The sequence below is a fragment of the Heptranchias perlo genome, chromosome 3 (assembly GCF_035084215.1).
Source record: "Heptranchias perlo isolate sHepPer1 chromosome 3, sHepPer1.hap1, whole genome shotgun sequence".
In the NCBI taxonomy this organism is placed as follows: Eukaryota; Metazoa; Chordata; class Chondrichthyes; order Hexanchiformes; family Hexanchidae; genus Heptranchias; species Heptranchias perlo.
This window is the reverse complement of record NC_090327.1, coordinates 95,388,858-95,403,590: the sequence shown is the minus strand read 5'-3', so window position 1 is coordinate 95,403,590 and position 14,733 is coordinate 95,388,858. Positions and strand designations below refer to the sequence as shown.

The window sequence follows — 14,733 nt, the reverse complement described above, 5'->3', positions numbered from 1 at the left end:
TCCCATCATATTTGTTTTCTTCCATTCTATCACTTCAGTTGACCATCTTTCATTTTGTACCCTTATTTACATGTGTTATTTTACTCAGTTTTAAAATCCTCTTGTTTTCTCTTGTTTTGTGTTCCAAAGTACCCCACACCATTCCCAAAAATGGAAACCAGATTCTTAAGATGCTATCAATAACGATCTGCAACCACTCCCATGAGAGACTCAAAACTAGACAGAATGACTTGTCCAATTTCTCCTTCTGTGGGTGTACTTTCTCAACAGCCTTTCTTTAAAACGGAAAACCGATGGGTAGAGAAACTACAGACAAGAACCACTTCATGGCATAGAACAGTGGTATACTTTTGTTTTCTTTTCAATTCTTTGTACTCTTCATTTCTCAAGTAAAAATGAGTTTACTGAGTCATCCAAGGTACATTTACTTGCTGATCCAAATTAAGACTTGCTACCAATGAGATGACATTGGACCAACTCATCCATCAAGATTGATTGACTGTAGGGTGGCATTACACATCGATTTGACAGTTCATATGAAAATACTTTTAAGCGGTCATGGGGATTCACAGTACATCCCCTTTTTATAAGGGTATGTGTCAAAACCTGGAAAATTTGGAAAAATCTGAATTGTCCTGTTCTGGCTTTTACCCTACAAGAGTTAGATTAAATTTAGAGCTAGGCCATTTAGGGGTGAAATCAGAAAACAGATTTTTTCCCCCACACAAAGGTTAATGGAAATCTCAAACTTTCTCCCCTAAAAGGCTGGGTCAATTGAAATTTTCAAGACCGAGATCGATGGATTTTTTTTAAGGTATCGGGATCAAGAGATATGGAGCAAAGATGGGTAAATGGAGTTGAGGTACAGATCAGCCATTATCTAACAGACTGAAGGAACATGCTTGATGGGCTGAATGGCCAATGCCTGTTCCTATGTACTTAAAAATAAATACAATTAGAAATCAATTTACAAGAAGCTCTTTTTTGCAGCAGTTTTGTCACTTTCATTGAATTTCCTCTTAAAGATAAATTAAAGCCACATTTTAATTTGGTCGATGGTTTTCCTAACTGCAGAAGTCCAGCAGCGGGATCCATTTTTTCTCCGCACCAATTTTCTTTGAAATAAAAAGAATGATTTTGGGGACAGGCTGGATGGACCAGTTGGTCTTTTCCTGTTCGTCATTTTCATATGTACTGTGGTGCTACATTAAAATAAGATGGGCAGACAGTCCGTGGACAAAAAGCCATTTTGACACGCAACAGTGGTATTCCGGAAGTCAGTAGAAGGAAAGCATAAGAATTTCCAGTTGAAAGGAAAATTAGAAATAATTTTTTGTGAGAGCCCAGGATGAGGCTACTGAATAAGGAGCAATTACACATGATGTCTGGACTCAGTAACTCCTGACACACATCAAGGCGATCGTCATCATTGTTTCCATGTGAGGTACTTCAACTCATGAGTATGAAGTTGTTTGAGCGCAATTAATCATGAGGGAATGCTTCAAAGACAAATGGTGCACATCTGGACAAAGTAACCAGCAAATTGCCTTTTGCAGTTAGGTTTAGGTTTATCAATTTACAGAGGAATGTCCACAGGTATAGAGAGTAGTCCTAAACCACAGCTTGAAAATCTGATAGGGCTGACTACTACACTGCTGACTTCAAACCACTTTTATATCCATTTGACTCCAGAACCAAATGCAAAAGTCTAATCTATTTTCTCATGGCCCTCTTCAAAACAGAGCAGGGAGATCTCCTGGTGCCCTAGACAACATTCCGCTCAATCATCACCAAAAAAATTAACTGGTCATTCATGTCACTGTTATTGTGGGATCTTTCTGTTATGCAAACTGTGCATACATTAACCTACATAGCAACTGCACTTTAACAAGTAATTTGTGTGAAGCACTTTAAGGCATTCAGAGATGTGATAAGGCACTGAACAAATGCAAGTCTTTTCTTCTTCACTTTCATTAACTGTAAAATTAGTGACCAATTTGGAGAACAAGAAAGGAGTTTGTGCTCCACTAATCTTATGAACAACCTTGTGTCCAGTAGAATAAAAATGGCTATTATCATCATCAGACCCAAATTAGAGTGCTCTGCTGAAATCTTTGCCCCAGGCGGTTTGAACTACAAGCGATTATAACTCATGCTTAAGTAACACTGCCTGAGACGGAGGCAATTCTGAGATGTCTATCCTCTGAAAGTGAGGTCTTGCACTGGGTACGGCTCCGATTTCTTGAAATTCACAAGAATTATGAGGGATACAAATGAAAGTCATATAGATGGGCTGCAATCAGACAATTCATTGACATTGTAGGAGCAAGAGAGGTTAAAAGCTTGCAAACATTTTCCTACCTATAAATCATAGTAATGTTGATTGAATTTTTTGATGAAGTAACAGGGAGGGTCAATGAGGGTAGTGCGTTTGATGTAGTCTACATGGATTTTAGCAAAGCTTTTGATAAGGTCCCACATGGCAGAATGATCAAAAAAGTACAAGCCCATGAAATTCAAGGGAAAGTGGCAAGTTGGATCCAAAATTGGCAGTGGCAGGAAGCAAAGGGTAATGGTCAACAGGTGTTTTTGTGACTGGAAGGCTGTTTCCAGTGGGGTTCCACAAGGCTCATTTACTAGGTCCCTTGCTTTTTGTGCTATATATTAATGATTTAGACCTAAATGTAGGGGGCATGATTAAGAAGTTTGCAGATGATATGAAAATTGGCTGTGTGGTTGATAGTGAGGAGGAAAGCTGTAGACTGCAGGAAGATATCAATGGACTGGTCAGGTGGGCAGAAAAGTGGCAAATGGAATTCAATCCGGAGAAGTGTGAGGTAATGCATTTGAGGAGGGCAAACAAGGCAAGGGAATACACAATAAATGGTAGGATACTGAGAGGTGTAGAGGAACAAAGGGACCTTGGAGTGCATGGTTACCGATCCCTGAAGGTAGCAGGACAGGTAGATAAGGTGATTAAGGCAGCATATGGGATACTTTCCTTTATTAGCCGAGGCATAGAACATAAGAGTAGGGAGGTTATCTAGAATTGTATAAAACACTGGTTAGGTCACAGCTTGAGGAGTGTGTACAGTTCTGGTCACCACATGACAGGAAGGACGTAATTGCACTAGAGAGGGTACAGAGGAGATTTACGAGGATGTTGCCAGGACTGGAGAATTTTAGCTATGAGGAAAGATTGGACAGGCTAGGGTTGTTTTCTTTGGAAAAGAGAAGGCTGAGGGGTGATTTAATTGAGGTGTACCAAATTATGAAGGGCCTCGATAGAGTGGATAGGAAGGACCTATTTCCCTTAGAGGGGTCAATAACCAGGGGGCATGGATTTAAAGTAATTGGTGGAAGGATTAGAGGGGAGCTGAGGAGAATTTTTTTCACCCAGAGTATGGTGGGGGTCTGGAACTCATTGCCTGAAAGGGTGGTAGAGGCAGAAACCCTCAATACATTTAAAAAGTGCCTGGATATGCACTTGAAGTGCCGTGACCTACAAGGCTATGGACCAAATGCTGGAAAGTGGGATTAGGCTGGGTGGCGCATTTTCAGCCGGCACGGACACGATGGGCCGATTGGTCTCCTTCTGTGCCGTAAATTTTCTATGATTCTATGTTGCATGTTAAGAGCAAATAGCCCAAAGGAAATTAAATGTACAGTGGAATCAAAGATGACCAGTGAATGGAGCTATTCTATGCTCTCCATATATCCAGAATGTGCCAGCTTCCTCTTTATTTCAATCCCCACCATACTTCTTAAAGTAGTGGGGCAAGAGAAGAGATGCCACTGCCAACTCCTTTTGCAGCAAGAAAATGCTGGCACTCTGTCAGTGAAGGCAGCCTGCACCCTTTACAGGCACTCGGGATGCTGGAAACCCTTTGTCCCACAACACTCCACTAACTGGGACCGTACATAGCAGCCCTGCTGACATGGAGAGAAGAGGCAGGAAACAGGCTTGAAGCAGGTAGGAGAATGTTTCAAACGCATATCAGATGACAAAAAGAAATAAGAGTTTGAATTGAATAGCAAGTGGAAGTGAGACTATAGTAAAACAGTAAACATTTCCAACTATGTGACCCAAAACGTGAACTTTGAGAAGATGTTCTTTAATGGCACAGATTGTTTAATAAAAATGTCATAACTATTAGATTTTTTTCTAATTTCCCTAGCTACTAGAAGTCTCAGAAGATAACCTACCTTAACAGAAATCCATTGGAATTTTCGGATAGCTCAATGACTAAATGTACCACCAGTGTAGTAATGAGCCATGTAGGTTCAATTTCTGTCCTGTGACAAGTTTGCTGATATCAGCCAGCACCCTGCAAAAACTAAACTCATCCAAATCAGCACAGCCCGAGCTTTCACCCACACTAAGGCCCACACTCCCAACGCCCCGACCTCACCAAGCTCCACTGTCTCTCCATGACCCAGCAAATGAACTAAGATTCTCATCCTTGTCTTTAGATCCCTGCATGTTCTCATCTCATCCTACCTCAACCTCTTTTACAGCCACACATTCGTACGCATACCCTCTACACACTCCTTGGTCCCTGCTCCACCACCAATGGCCACTATGCCCCACCATTTGGAATGCTCTCTCCAGCACCTCTCCTTCGTCACTGTCCTCTCTCTCCAAGAGCCGCAAAACCATTCTCTTCAAAAGTACTTTTGTCCCAAACATCCTCTATCTTTCGCACTTCAGTCCAGAGCTTCTTTGCCCACCACCCTGTAAAGCACAGAGAATTCTCTTTGCACATGGAGGACTGCTAATATAATGCAAGCTGCTGTTATCATAACTGAAAGTACATCGCGATTGCTTCAAAGGAACACTGCTACGTTACCAAACATCCGATTAACTAAGTGTGAACAAAATCAAAAAGTACCAATGAGGAATGAGTAATCAACAGAAAACCAAGCAATCAAATTCCTTAATTTTTTTTTAAAGTTGTCATTCAAATTTAATCAAATAATTTCTTTACAATTTTGGGCTGTCCATTTCCTTCTCCACTCAAGTCAGTGTAAATAACTAAAAATTGCATTTAGAACATAACAGGAAAAAATGACAAATCATTCTGGAAAGCAACTAAAAATTTACCCATTAAATTGGCTGCTTGTTAGAAATATCTGCAAATATCTACATAGTCCTTCCCTTCTGTATTTGGATGAGAATTTTCACCTGAGTCAGAGAATGAAAGACGCATCACAGAAGTTATAGCTTCACCCTATTCCTGTGGAACTACAATACCTAGAGAGTACCATATCAGGCAGAAAATTTACAAATAATAAAAATCATAAGGCAAATGTGGTCGACAGCCTTTTGAGGGAGAGAATTCCAGATTTCCACCACCCTTTTGTGAGATCTTGATTTTTGGAGACCAAGATCTGTGAGCTGAAGATACAGAGCTGGTGTTGAGATACAGTTGAGAATAGTCATCACAATGGATTTTACCTCTCTGCCAATGTGCGGTGCAGGTAGATTTTCACGGTCAAGTAAATGTTAGTCTGATTGGATTAAAAATTGGTTAACAGACAGGAAACAGAGAGTAGGAATAAATGGGTCTTTTTCGGGGTGGCAGGCAGTTACTAGTGGGGTACCGCAGGGATCAGTGCTTGGGCCCCAACTATTCATAATGTATATCAATAATTTGGATGAGGCAACCAAATGTAATATTTCCAAGTTTGCTGACAACACAAAACTAGGTGGGAGCATGAGCTGCGAGGAGGATGCAAAGAGGATTCAAAGCGATTTAGACAAGTTGAGTGAGTGGGCAAATACATGGCAGATGCAGTATAATGTGAATAAATGTGAAGTTATCCACTGCGGAAGGAAAAACAGAAAGGCAGAGTATTATTTAAATAGTGATAGAATGGGAAATGTTGATGTACAAAGGGACCTGGGTGTCCTTGTGCACCAGTCACTGAAAGCAAAGATGCAGGTGCAGCAAGCAATTAGGAAGGCAAGTGGTATGTTGGCCTTCATTGCAAGTGGATTTGAGTACAGGAGCAAGGATGTCTTACTGCAATTATACAGGACCATGGTGAGACCACACCTGGAGTATTGTGTGCAGTTTTGGTCTCCTTACCTAAGAAAGGATATACTTCCCATAGAGGGAGTGGAGCAAAAGTTCACCAGACTGATCCCTGGGATGGCAGGACTATCGTATGAGGAGAGATTGGGTCGACTCGGCCTGTATTCACTCGAGTTTAGAAGAATGCGAGGGGATCTCATTGAAACATATAAAATTCTGACAGGGCTAGACAGACTGGATGCAGGGAGGATGTTTCCCCTGGCTGGGGGGTCCTGAATGAGGGGTCAGTCGCAGGATACGGAGTAGGACATTTATTTCTTCACTCAGAGGGTGGTGAACCTGTGGAATTCTCTACCACAGAAGGCTGTGGAGGCCAAGTCACTGAATATATTTAAGAAGGAGCTAGATAGATTTCTCGGCACAAAAAGCATCAAGGGGTATGGGGAGAGAGCAAGAACATGGTACTGAGATAGAGGATCAGCCATGATCAAATTGAATGGTAGAGCAGGCTCGAAGGGCCAAATGGCCTACTCCTGCTCCTATTTTCTATGTTTCTATGATGTTTCCTGATAGTCCCCTCTTCCTCAGTATCTTTTCACCTTACCTGGTAAATTTAGCTGAACTACTTTTCCAGTTCTCCATCTGTTCACATTCAGGGGAGGCTTCTCAGAGGCAATTTTAACATTTCATCCTCATCTTTAATTACAACCACATTTCCTTTCTGTTTTACTTTTTAATAACATTTGATGGGGGGGTGCAGCAGTTCTGATTTTCAACATTAACTATAATTCCAAAAAAGGAGCAAAAGGACAGGCTTAGCTTGCCACTGTCTGCTAAATACACACACAAAAAACCACAATAGGACAAGAGGACACAGTCTCAAATTGGCAAGAAGCAAATTTAGCAATGATGTCAGCAAGTTCTTCACACAAGTTAGCCTTAGCCTTCTCTGTTCCATGGTAAATAGTTCCAGTACATGAAGTATCTTCTCACAATCCTTGAATGCAATAGTGTGGTGTGAAATGCACCAGGAGATTTTCTCGAATTCCAACAGTGGTGCTCAGATCAGAGGTAAAAGCAATTCAGAAAATAGAATTCCAACACAAGCTGACTGGGCTTGTCTGTAGTGGTTCAGAAATCACATTCAAGGTAATTTGAAATGGAGGAAGCTTAACAGCTAGTCGCATTGTGACAATCCAGCGAAGGAATGTGTGTCAGAGTTTATCGCTCTTCCTTCTAAACGGAGGACCAATGTTGTCATTCGGGTTAATCTCTTGGCCAACAGCACCTTGGTTATATTCAAGGGTTCCAATGGTTGCTCTATCCCAATTGCTACTGCCATTTCAGAATTGTTACCAAAGGAAAGCAAGAATATGATTTAAGCCAGCTTGGCTCACCAGTAGCATGCTCACATCTGAATCAGAAAGTTTTGGGTTCAAGCCCCACTCCAGGACCTGAGCACATAATCTCGGCTGACATTTCAGTGCTGCACTGTCAGAAGTGCCGTCCTTCAGACGTTAAACCGAAGACCCATCTGCCACATTCATGGGTCGTTAAAGGTCAAAGAAGAGCAGACTGTTTTTCTGGTGTCCTGGCCAACATTTCACCCACTTCCAATACCAACCAAAAACAAAGTAATTGGTCATTCATATCATTACTGTTTGAGAGATGTTGCTGTGTACACAATGGCTGCCATGTTTGCCAACATAACAGTCAATGGAAGTCAAAGTAATTCATTGTGAATCATTTTAAGATGCAATAAGGTGCTATATCAATGCAAATCATTCCTCTTCAGTAATAACTAAGGAGTGGGAAATGATTTAGCCTACATTCCACTTCCACCTGCATCTTAACCAAATAGGCAAGTCAAACCCGGATACATGCTGGAGGTGTTGACACATCTCTAAGACTGGACCATTACAGCATCAAAACCGTGGAGATGCTCCTAACGCTGTTGACAGCATACATCTTTCTTCAAGTCTATACACGTGCTTATCCAATTACAGTAATGGGAAAAGTGAGTGGGCAAAACTGTGGCAGATAGAGTTCGATGTGGGGACATCCATTTTGGATCCAAGAAAGATAAAATGGAATCTTTTATAATGGCAAGACACGAGGAACTGTGGAGGAGCAAAGAGAATTGGGTGTCCAGTTCCACAAATCACTAAAAGCCAGTGCACGGTTACAAAAAGTAATCAAACAGGATAATGGAATGTTACAAGTATTTGGCTCGTACTCCCTTGAATTTAGATGGTTGAGGGATGATCTAATTGAGGCATTTAAAGTTATAAAAAGGATTCAATGGGGTACATTCAGAATCCACAACAAGAGGCATAATCTTAAAATTAGAGCTTGGCCATTTAGGAAGCACTTTTTCACAATAAGGGTCGTGGAAATCTGGAACTCTCCCTCAGGTGTCAGCTGTGGCTCAGTGGGTAGCACTGTCACTTCCGAGTCAGAAGGTCGTGGGTTCAAGTCCACTCCAGAGACCTGAGTACAGAATCCAGTACGAAGGGAGTGTTACAACGTCAGAGGTGCCTTCTTTCGGTTGAGACATTAAACCGGGGCCCTATCTGCCCTCAGGTGTACATAAAAGATCGCAGGGCACTATTTTGAAGAAGAGGAGGGTTCTCCCCGGTGTTCTGGCCAGTATTTATCCCACAACCAACATCACTAAAAACAGACTATCTGGTCATTTTCACACTGCTGTTTGTGGTATCGTGCTGCGTGCAAATTGGCTGCCGTGTTTCCTACATTACAACAGTGACGATGCTTCAAAAGTACTTCAGTGGATGTAAAGCGCTTTGGGACACCGTGAGGTCGTGAAAGGCACTATATAAACGCAAGTTCTTTCTTTTTCTTTGATAGGAGGTGTACCAGCCTCAGGAATGGCTGTTGTGAAGCCCATCTTGGGTGGGGGGGGGTCTTTCAAAAGGTTGCAAATACTGGTCAATTGAAATTTCCAAGATTGAGATAAATAGAATTTTGCTAGGTACGGGTATCAAGGGATATGGAGCAAATGCAAGTAATTAGAGTTGAGGTACAGATCAGCCATGATCTAATGGCTCGAGGGACCGAATGGCCCACTCCTGTTCCTATAATGTACGAGTATCTCAGGAGTTTAGGATAATACAAAGTATTATTTCATAAGACTATTATTAGTTCTGTCGGATGTCCCATTCAAGCCCAGAATGCTCCCGATCTGCATATATAAAGCAGCCCTGAAGAGGATCCGCTAAATACGTCACCTCAGTGCAAACTGTCCACATGCAAATACTTCAAATATTGCATGAATCCTTGCTCGCTACTGTAAAAATGTCCTAAACTTCAGAATGAGAATGTTCACAATAGCTAAGCCAATATCTTAATAGAAAGACCTACCACCTAGAAGGACAAGGGCAGTAGGTGCATGGGAACTCCACCACCGCCAAGTTCCCCTCCAAATTACGCACCATCCTGACTTGGGCTTATATCGTTGTTCCTTCATTGCCACTGGGTCAAAATCTTGGAACACACTACCTAACAGCATTGAGAGAGTACCTTCACCACACGGACTGCAGCAGCTCATGAAGAAGGCTCACCACCATCTTCTCAAAGGCAACTAGGGACAGGCAATAAAATGATGGCTTTGTCAGCAACACCGATATCCCAAGAATGAATTTTAAAAATATGTAAAGGTTGAATTAAGCTCCTTCACGGCCGGTAACAATGCTGCAGAAACGTTCAGTGCAGCACTAAGTTCTGGGAGTTCGCGAGCAGTCTTTAATTTTATCTGTTAATTATGAGTGACTATTTAAAGTTCTCCAAACTCTTACTAAGGGTGTAGTTAAGACACTAAACTGCCACTTACGCAGCATTACAAAGTTCTTTTGGGTGTAACTCAATGCAAAAGTGTATTACTCAGGAGATCACTGAGCGCACTAAAGCCCTGAAGTGCGAGACACCCCAGGTTGAGTTTAGTGTGATATAACTTCAGATTAAATTGCACGCATTTTATGTGAATGAGATACAGCAACAAGAACACAAACTGCCCATAAAAAAATCATTTGGGGAACCTCCCTTAAAGTCACTGATGTTATTTTGCTTTTCATTCGTGGAGAGTCAAATAAAGATTTGTTAATGGAACAAGCAAATTGTTTTGACTTGGTCCCCTAAAACGTCAGATCGAAAATTCTCATCCTTGTCTTTAAACCCCCTCTATGGCCTGCCCTGGTCTCTAACCTTCTCCAGTGCTACAATCCCACCCAACACTTGTCTAACTCCAGACTCTTTTGCACTCCCCCTTCCCTTTGCCTGACCAATGGCATTTGTGTCTTCAGCCACTTAGGCCCCACACTCAAATCTCCTCCCTAAACCTCTCAGGCTCTCCACCTGCCACTACTCCTTTAAGATCCTCCTTAAAAACCACCTCTTTGGCCAAGCTTCTGGTCACTCCTCCTAATCTCTCTCTTTAGCTTGGCATCCATTGTTGTCCTTGCAACTCTGAAGCTACTTGGGAGACTTTTCTACGATAAAGGCGCCATATAAATCCAAGATGTTGTACTCTGAATAAGTATTAGCCTCTTTCATTTCACTCTGGATGTGTTTGCTTCCTGTGGTAAATAGAAATTGCAACAACAATGTGTCCTTGCCAAACCTGTGTTTCCAACCTTTCCCAATGTTACAGCCAATATGGCAAGAATTTACTTTTAAGGGGACAAACAAGTTCTGGTTATGATCAGGCAAAACCATAAAGCATTATGCACTCAGAACAGAGGGACACTTGGCAAACAATGATCTAACTTGAACTCTTCACAAATAAAATTGTCTCATCCCCAGCCAATGTTACATCATGAGTGAATTATTTTATGTATTTAGACTCAAAATATTATATTGAGCCATAGATTTCAGGAAAACTTGCTGTGAACCTCATTATTAAGGCAATACAAACACGGTTTCACAGTTATACACCACATTATTTACCTCGCAAGGCCTCACACCCAGCCTTGCTTTGCAGTTTCTTAGTCCTTAGACTCTAGTTTAAAATGGTTTTTACACAATGGCAAGATTACCCACGTTTGAAACAGCACTTTCAAATTCCCAACTGCTTAGCCTTTGGCCCTCCATTCACATTTCTGCAGCTACTGATCTGCTCAATCACAATCGCACCTCCACCTTTGATGCCCTTGTCACCATTAAAACCATTACACTCTCTCTCACCCTAGTCATTCCCCCTGGTACTGCCCTCATCTCTGCTCCCCACAGGCTTGAATGTTTATGGCGGACAACTGGTTTAGTCATTCATTGCCAGATCTGGCTGGATCACAAAGCACTATCAGGTCCTGCTCTCCTCCGCTAAAACTGCTCACTATTCCAGGATCATCCTGGAATGTAAAGATAACCCCCGGCTTCTCTTCACTACAAACCATCTTCTTAAACCCCTCTCCCCTGCCTCCTCCACCCTCACCTCCTACGAAAAGTGCAAGGAGCTCATGGACTTCTTTGTCACTAAGATTGAAATCATCCATTCAGCTGCCTCTGCTGCTTCCCTCCCTTCCCCGAACCCACCAAACCAAATTTCCCCTAAGGTTCCCCCTGCCCTAGCCCTGAATTCACATCTTTCTCTAGTTTCTCTCCTATCTCCCTTCATGCCCACTCCAAGCTCATCTTGACCATAAGACCCACCTCCTTCCTGCTCCCTCGATCCTATTCCCACCAAACTGCTGACCACCCAACTTCCCTTCCTGAATTCCTCCAATTAGGTTTCCATCCCTGCCACAGCACTGAAACGGCCTTTATCAAAGTCTCAAATGATATCCTACGTGACTGTGACCATGGTAAACTATCCCTCCTCATCCTTCTCGACATGTTTGCAGACTTTGACACAGTTGACCACACCATCCCCCTCCAACGCCTCGCCATCATCCAGCTGGATGGGACTGCACTCGCCTGGTTCCATTCTTATCTATCCAGTCGTGGCCAGAGAATCACCAGCAATGGCTTCTCTTCCCGCTCCTGCACCATTACCTCTAGAGTCCCCCAAGAATCTATCCTTGGCCCCCTCCTATTTTTCATCTACATGCTGCCCCTCAGCGATATCATCCAAAAACACAATGTCAGATTCCACATGCACGCTGGTGACACCCAGATCTACCTCACCACCACCTCTCTCTCGACCCCTCCACTGTCTCTCATTCGTCACACTGCTTGTCCGACATCCAGCACTGGATGAGCAAAAGTTTCCTCCAACTAAATTTTGGGAAGACTGAAGCCATTGCCTTTGGTCCCCGCCACAAACACCGTTCCCTAGGCACCAACTCTACCCTTCTCTCTAACCACTGTCTGAGGCGGAACCGGACCGGTTGCAACCTTGGTGTCCTATTTGACCCTGAGATGAGCTTCCGACCACATATCCGCTCCATCACCAAGAGTGCCTACTTCCACCTCCGTAATATCTCCTGTCTCCATCCCTGCCTCAGCTCATCTGCTGCTAAAACCCTCATCCATGCCTTTGTTGCTTCTAGTCTGGACTATTCCAATGCTTTCCTGGCCGGCCTCGCATCTTCTACCCTCCATAAACTTGAGCTCATCCAAAGCTCTGCTGCCCATACGTTAACTCGCACCAAGTCCTGTTCTCCCATCAACCCTGTGCTCGCTGACCTACACTGACTTCAAGTCCGGAAACGCCTCGATTTTAAAATTCTCATGCTCATCAAATCCCTTAATGGCCTCGCCCCTCCCTATCTCTGTAACCTCCTCCAGCCCCACAACCCTCCGAGATTTCTGTACCCTCCTCCAATTCCTGCCTCTTGCTCGATTTTAATCACTCCACTATTGACGGCTGTGCCTTCAGCTGCCTAGGCCCTCAGCTCTGGGATTTCCTCCCTAAACCTCTCTCCCTCGCTCTTCTCCTTTAAGACACTCCTTACAACCTACTTCTTTGACTAAGCTTTTGGTCACCTGTCCTAATATCTCCTTATGTGGCTCAGTGTCAAATTTTGTTTGATAAAGCTCCTGGGCACGTTTTACTACATTAAAGGAGCTACATAAATACAAGTTGTTGATGTTCAAAATTGCTTCTCTACTATGGATTCTCAAAACCATGGGGAACGATACTTAAGGCTCATACCACAGGCCTCATCCCAGATCACATGCGAAGGAGGCGGCTGGAGTCTGTATACATGGCACTCTTTATCTAACTTTCCACAAAAAATGTTTTTACTCCCAGAGGGAAAATCGGTGATAGGTTAGCTGCTGCCTCATTAATTGTCACAGTCTATCTCCTTCCCACCTGGAGAGCCACAGTTGACTTTGTCCCACTCTAACCAGTTTAGAGTGGAGGTGGCAACATCCACACCAAGTAGGTTTTCACAGGGCTTTCGAGTATTTTTTTTTTAAAACAGGTTTGATGCTGCTCAGGAGTTATTATCCATTAGGTGGTAACCCAAGCAGTATAAGGACGCCTCCTGGGGAGGGGGTTGGTGCAGGGAAGAGGGGAGGCTTGTACTGTTCCCTGACAAGTTACAAGGCAACTCTGGCATCAGCAACAGATAGCACTCCAAAACAACACTAAAATTTTAGTCCCTACACAGCTTGGGTTTCTCCCTCTATGGGGTAGGGGGGGGGGGCTGTGATCGTGTGGTCGGAGGGTCACCCACCCTCCGATGGGGGCTCAGTCTCTCCTCCCTCCAGTGAGGGTCTTTTCCCCTCTACTGGGGATCAATCAAGAGCCTCAATCTCTGCCCCTCCAATGGGGCTCTCTCTCGGAAGGCTCTGTCCCCTTTATGGGGGTGGTGGGGGGGGGGGGGTCTCTCTCTCTAGTGGAGGTCGGGGGGGGGGGGTGCTCCCTCCTACCAGTGGGGGTCTCTCCTGGAAGGCTCTGTTGCTCCCCTTTGTGCGGGGTCTCCCTCCAGTGGGGGTCGATGGAGGGGCTCTCTCTTGGAGGGGTCTGTATGGGTGGTGCCGCCCAGGCTCAGCCCCTCCGGCGGGGGGTCTTCCCCTTGGGGTCGGTCGGTCTCTGACTCTCTCTCTCTCTCTCTCTCCACCCCCGGGCCTCAGGGAGCGGCACCCGGTCACTCTGTACCAGGGGTGCCCCGGCTCTTTGTGAATGAAGCCGATATTCCGAGTCCCTCTTCCTCCTTGAGCGCTCTTACCTGCTCCGTGCGGCGATGCCGAGTGTCCCGGGTCCGCCGAACGATCCTCTCACTCCGGCTCCAGCCCAAACTTTGGGCCCGCACCCTACGTCAGCACGTAAGGCACCTCACGTCATTGCGTATCATCACCGTTATTCAGTGGTCTGTGTACACAGGGTCCGGGGCCCGGGGGGTCTGTGTACACAGGGTCCGGGGCCCGGGGGGTCTGTGTACACAGGGTCCGGGGCCCGGGGGGGTCTGTGTACACAGGGTCCGGGGCCCGGGGGGTCTGTGTACACAGGGTCCGGGGCCCGGGGGGGTCTGTGTACACAGGGTCCGGGGCCCGGGGGGTCTGTGTACACAGGGTCCGGGGCCCGGGGGGTCTGTGTACACAGGGTCCGGGGCCCGGGGGGTCTGTGTACACAGGGTCCGGGGCCCGGGGGGTCTGTGTACCCGGGGTCCGGGGGGGGGTCTGTGTACACAGGGTCCGGGGCCCGGGGGTCTGTGTACACAGGGTCCGGGGCCCGGGGGGGGGTCTGTGTACACAGGGTCTGGGGCCCGGTGGGTCTGTGTACACAGGGTCC

General features: G+C 44.9%; 1 protein-coding gene across 1 annotated transcript in view; it reads right to left on the bottom strand.

The window, feature by feature from the left end:
- Positions 1-14,235, bottom strand: part of reck (reversion-inducing-cysteine-rich protein with kazal motifs) — a 163,865-nt gene extending 149,630 nt beyond the window's left edge. The window contains exon 1 of the mRNA XM_067980885.1: positions 14,171-14,235. The gene's annotated coding sequence lies outside the window, so the exon portion shown is untranslated. The remainder of the gene's footprint in view (positions 1-14,170) is intronic.
- Between the last annotated feature and the right edge of the window lie 498 nt (positions 14,236-14,733).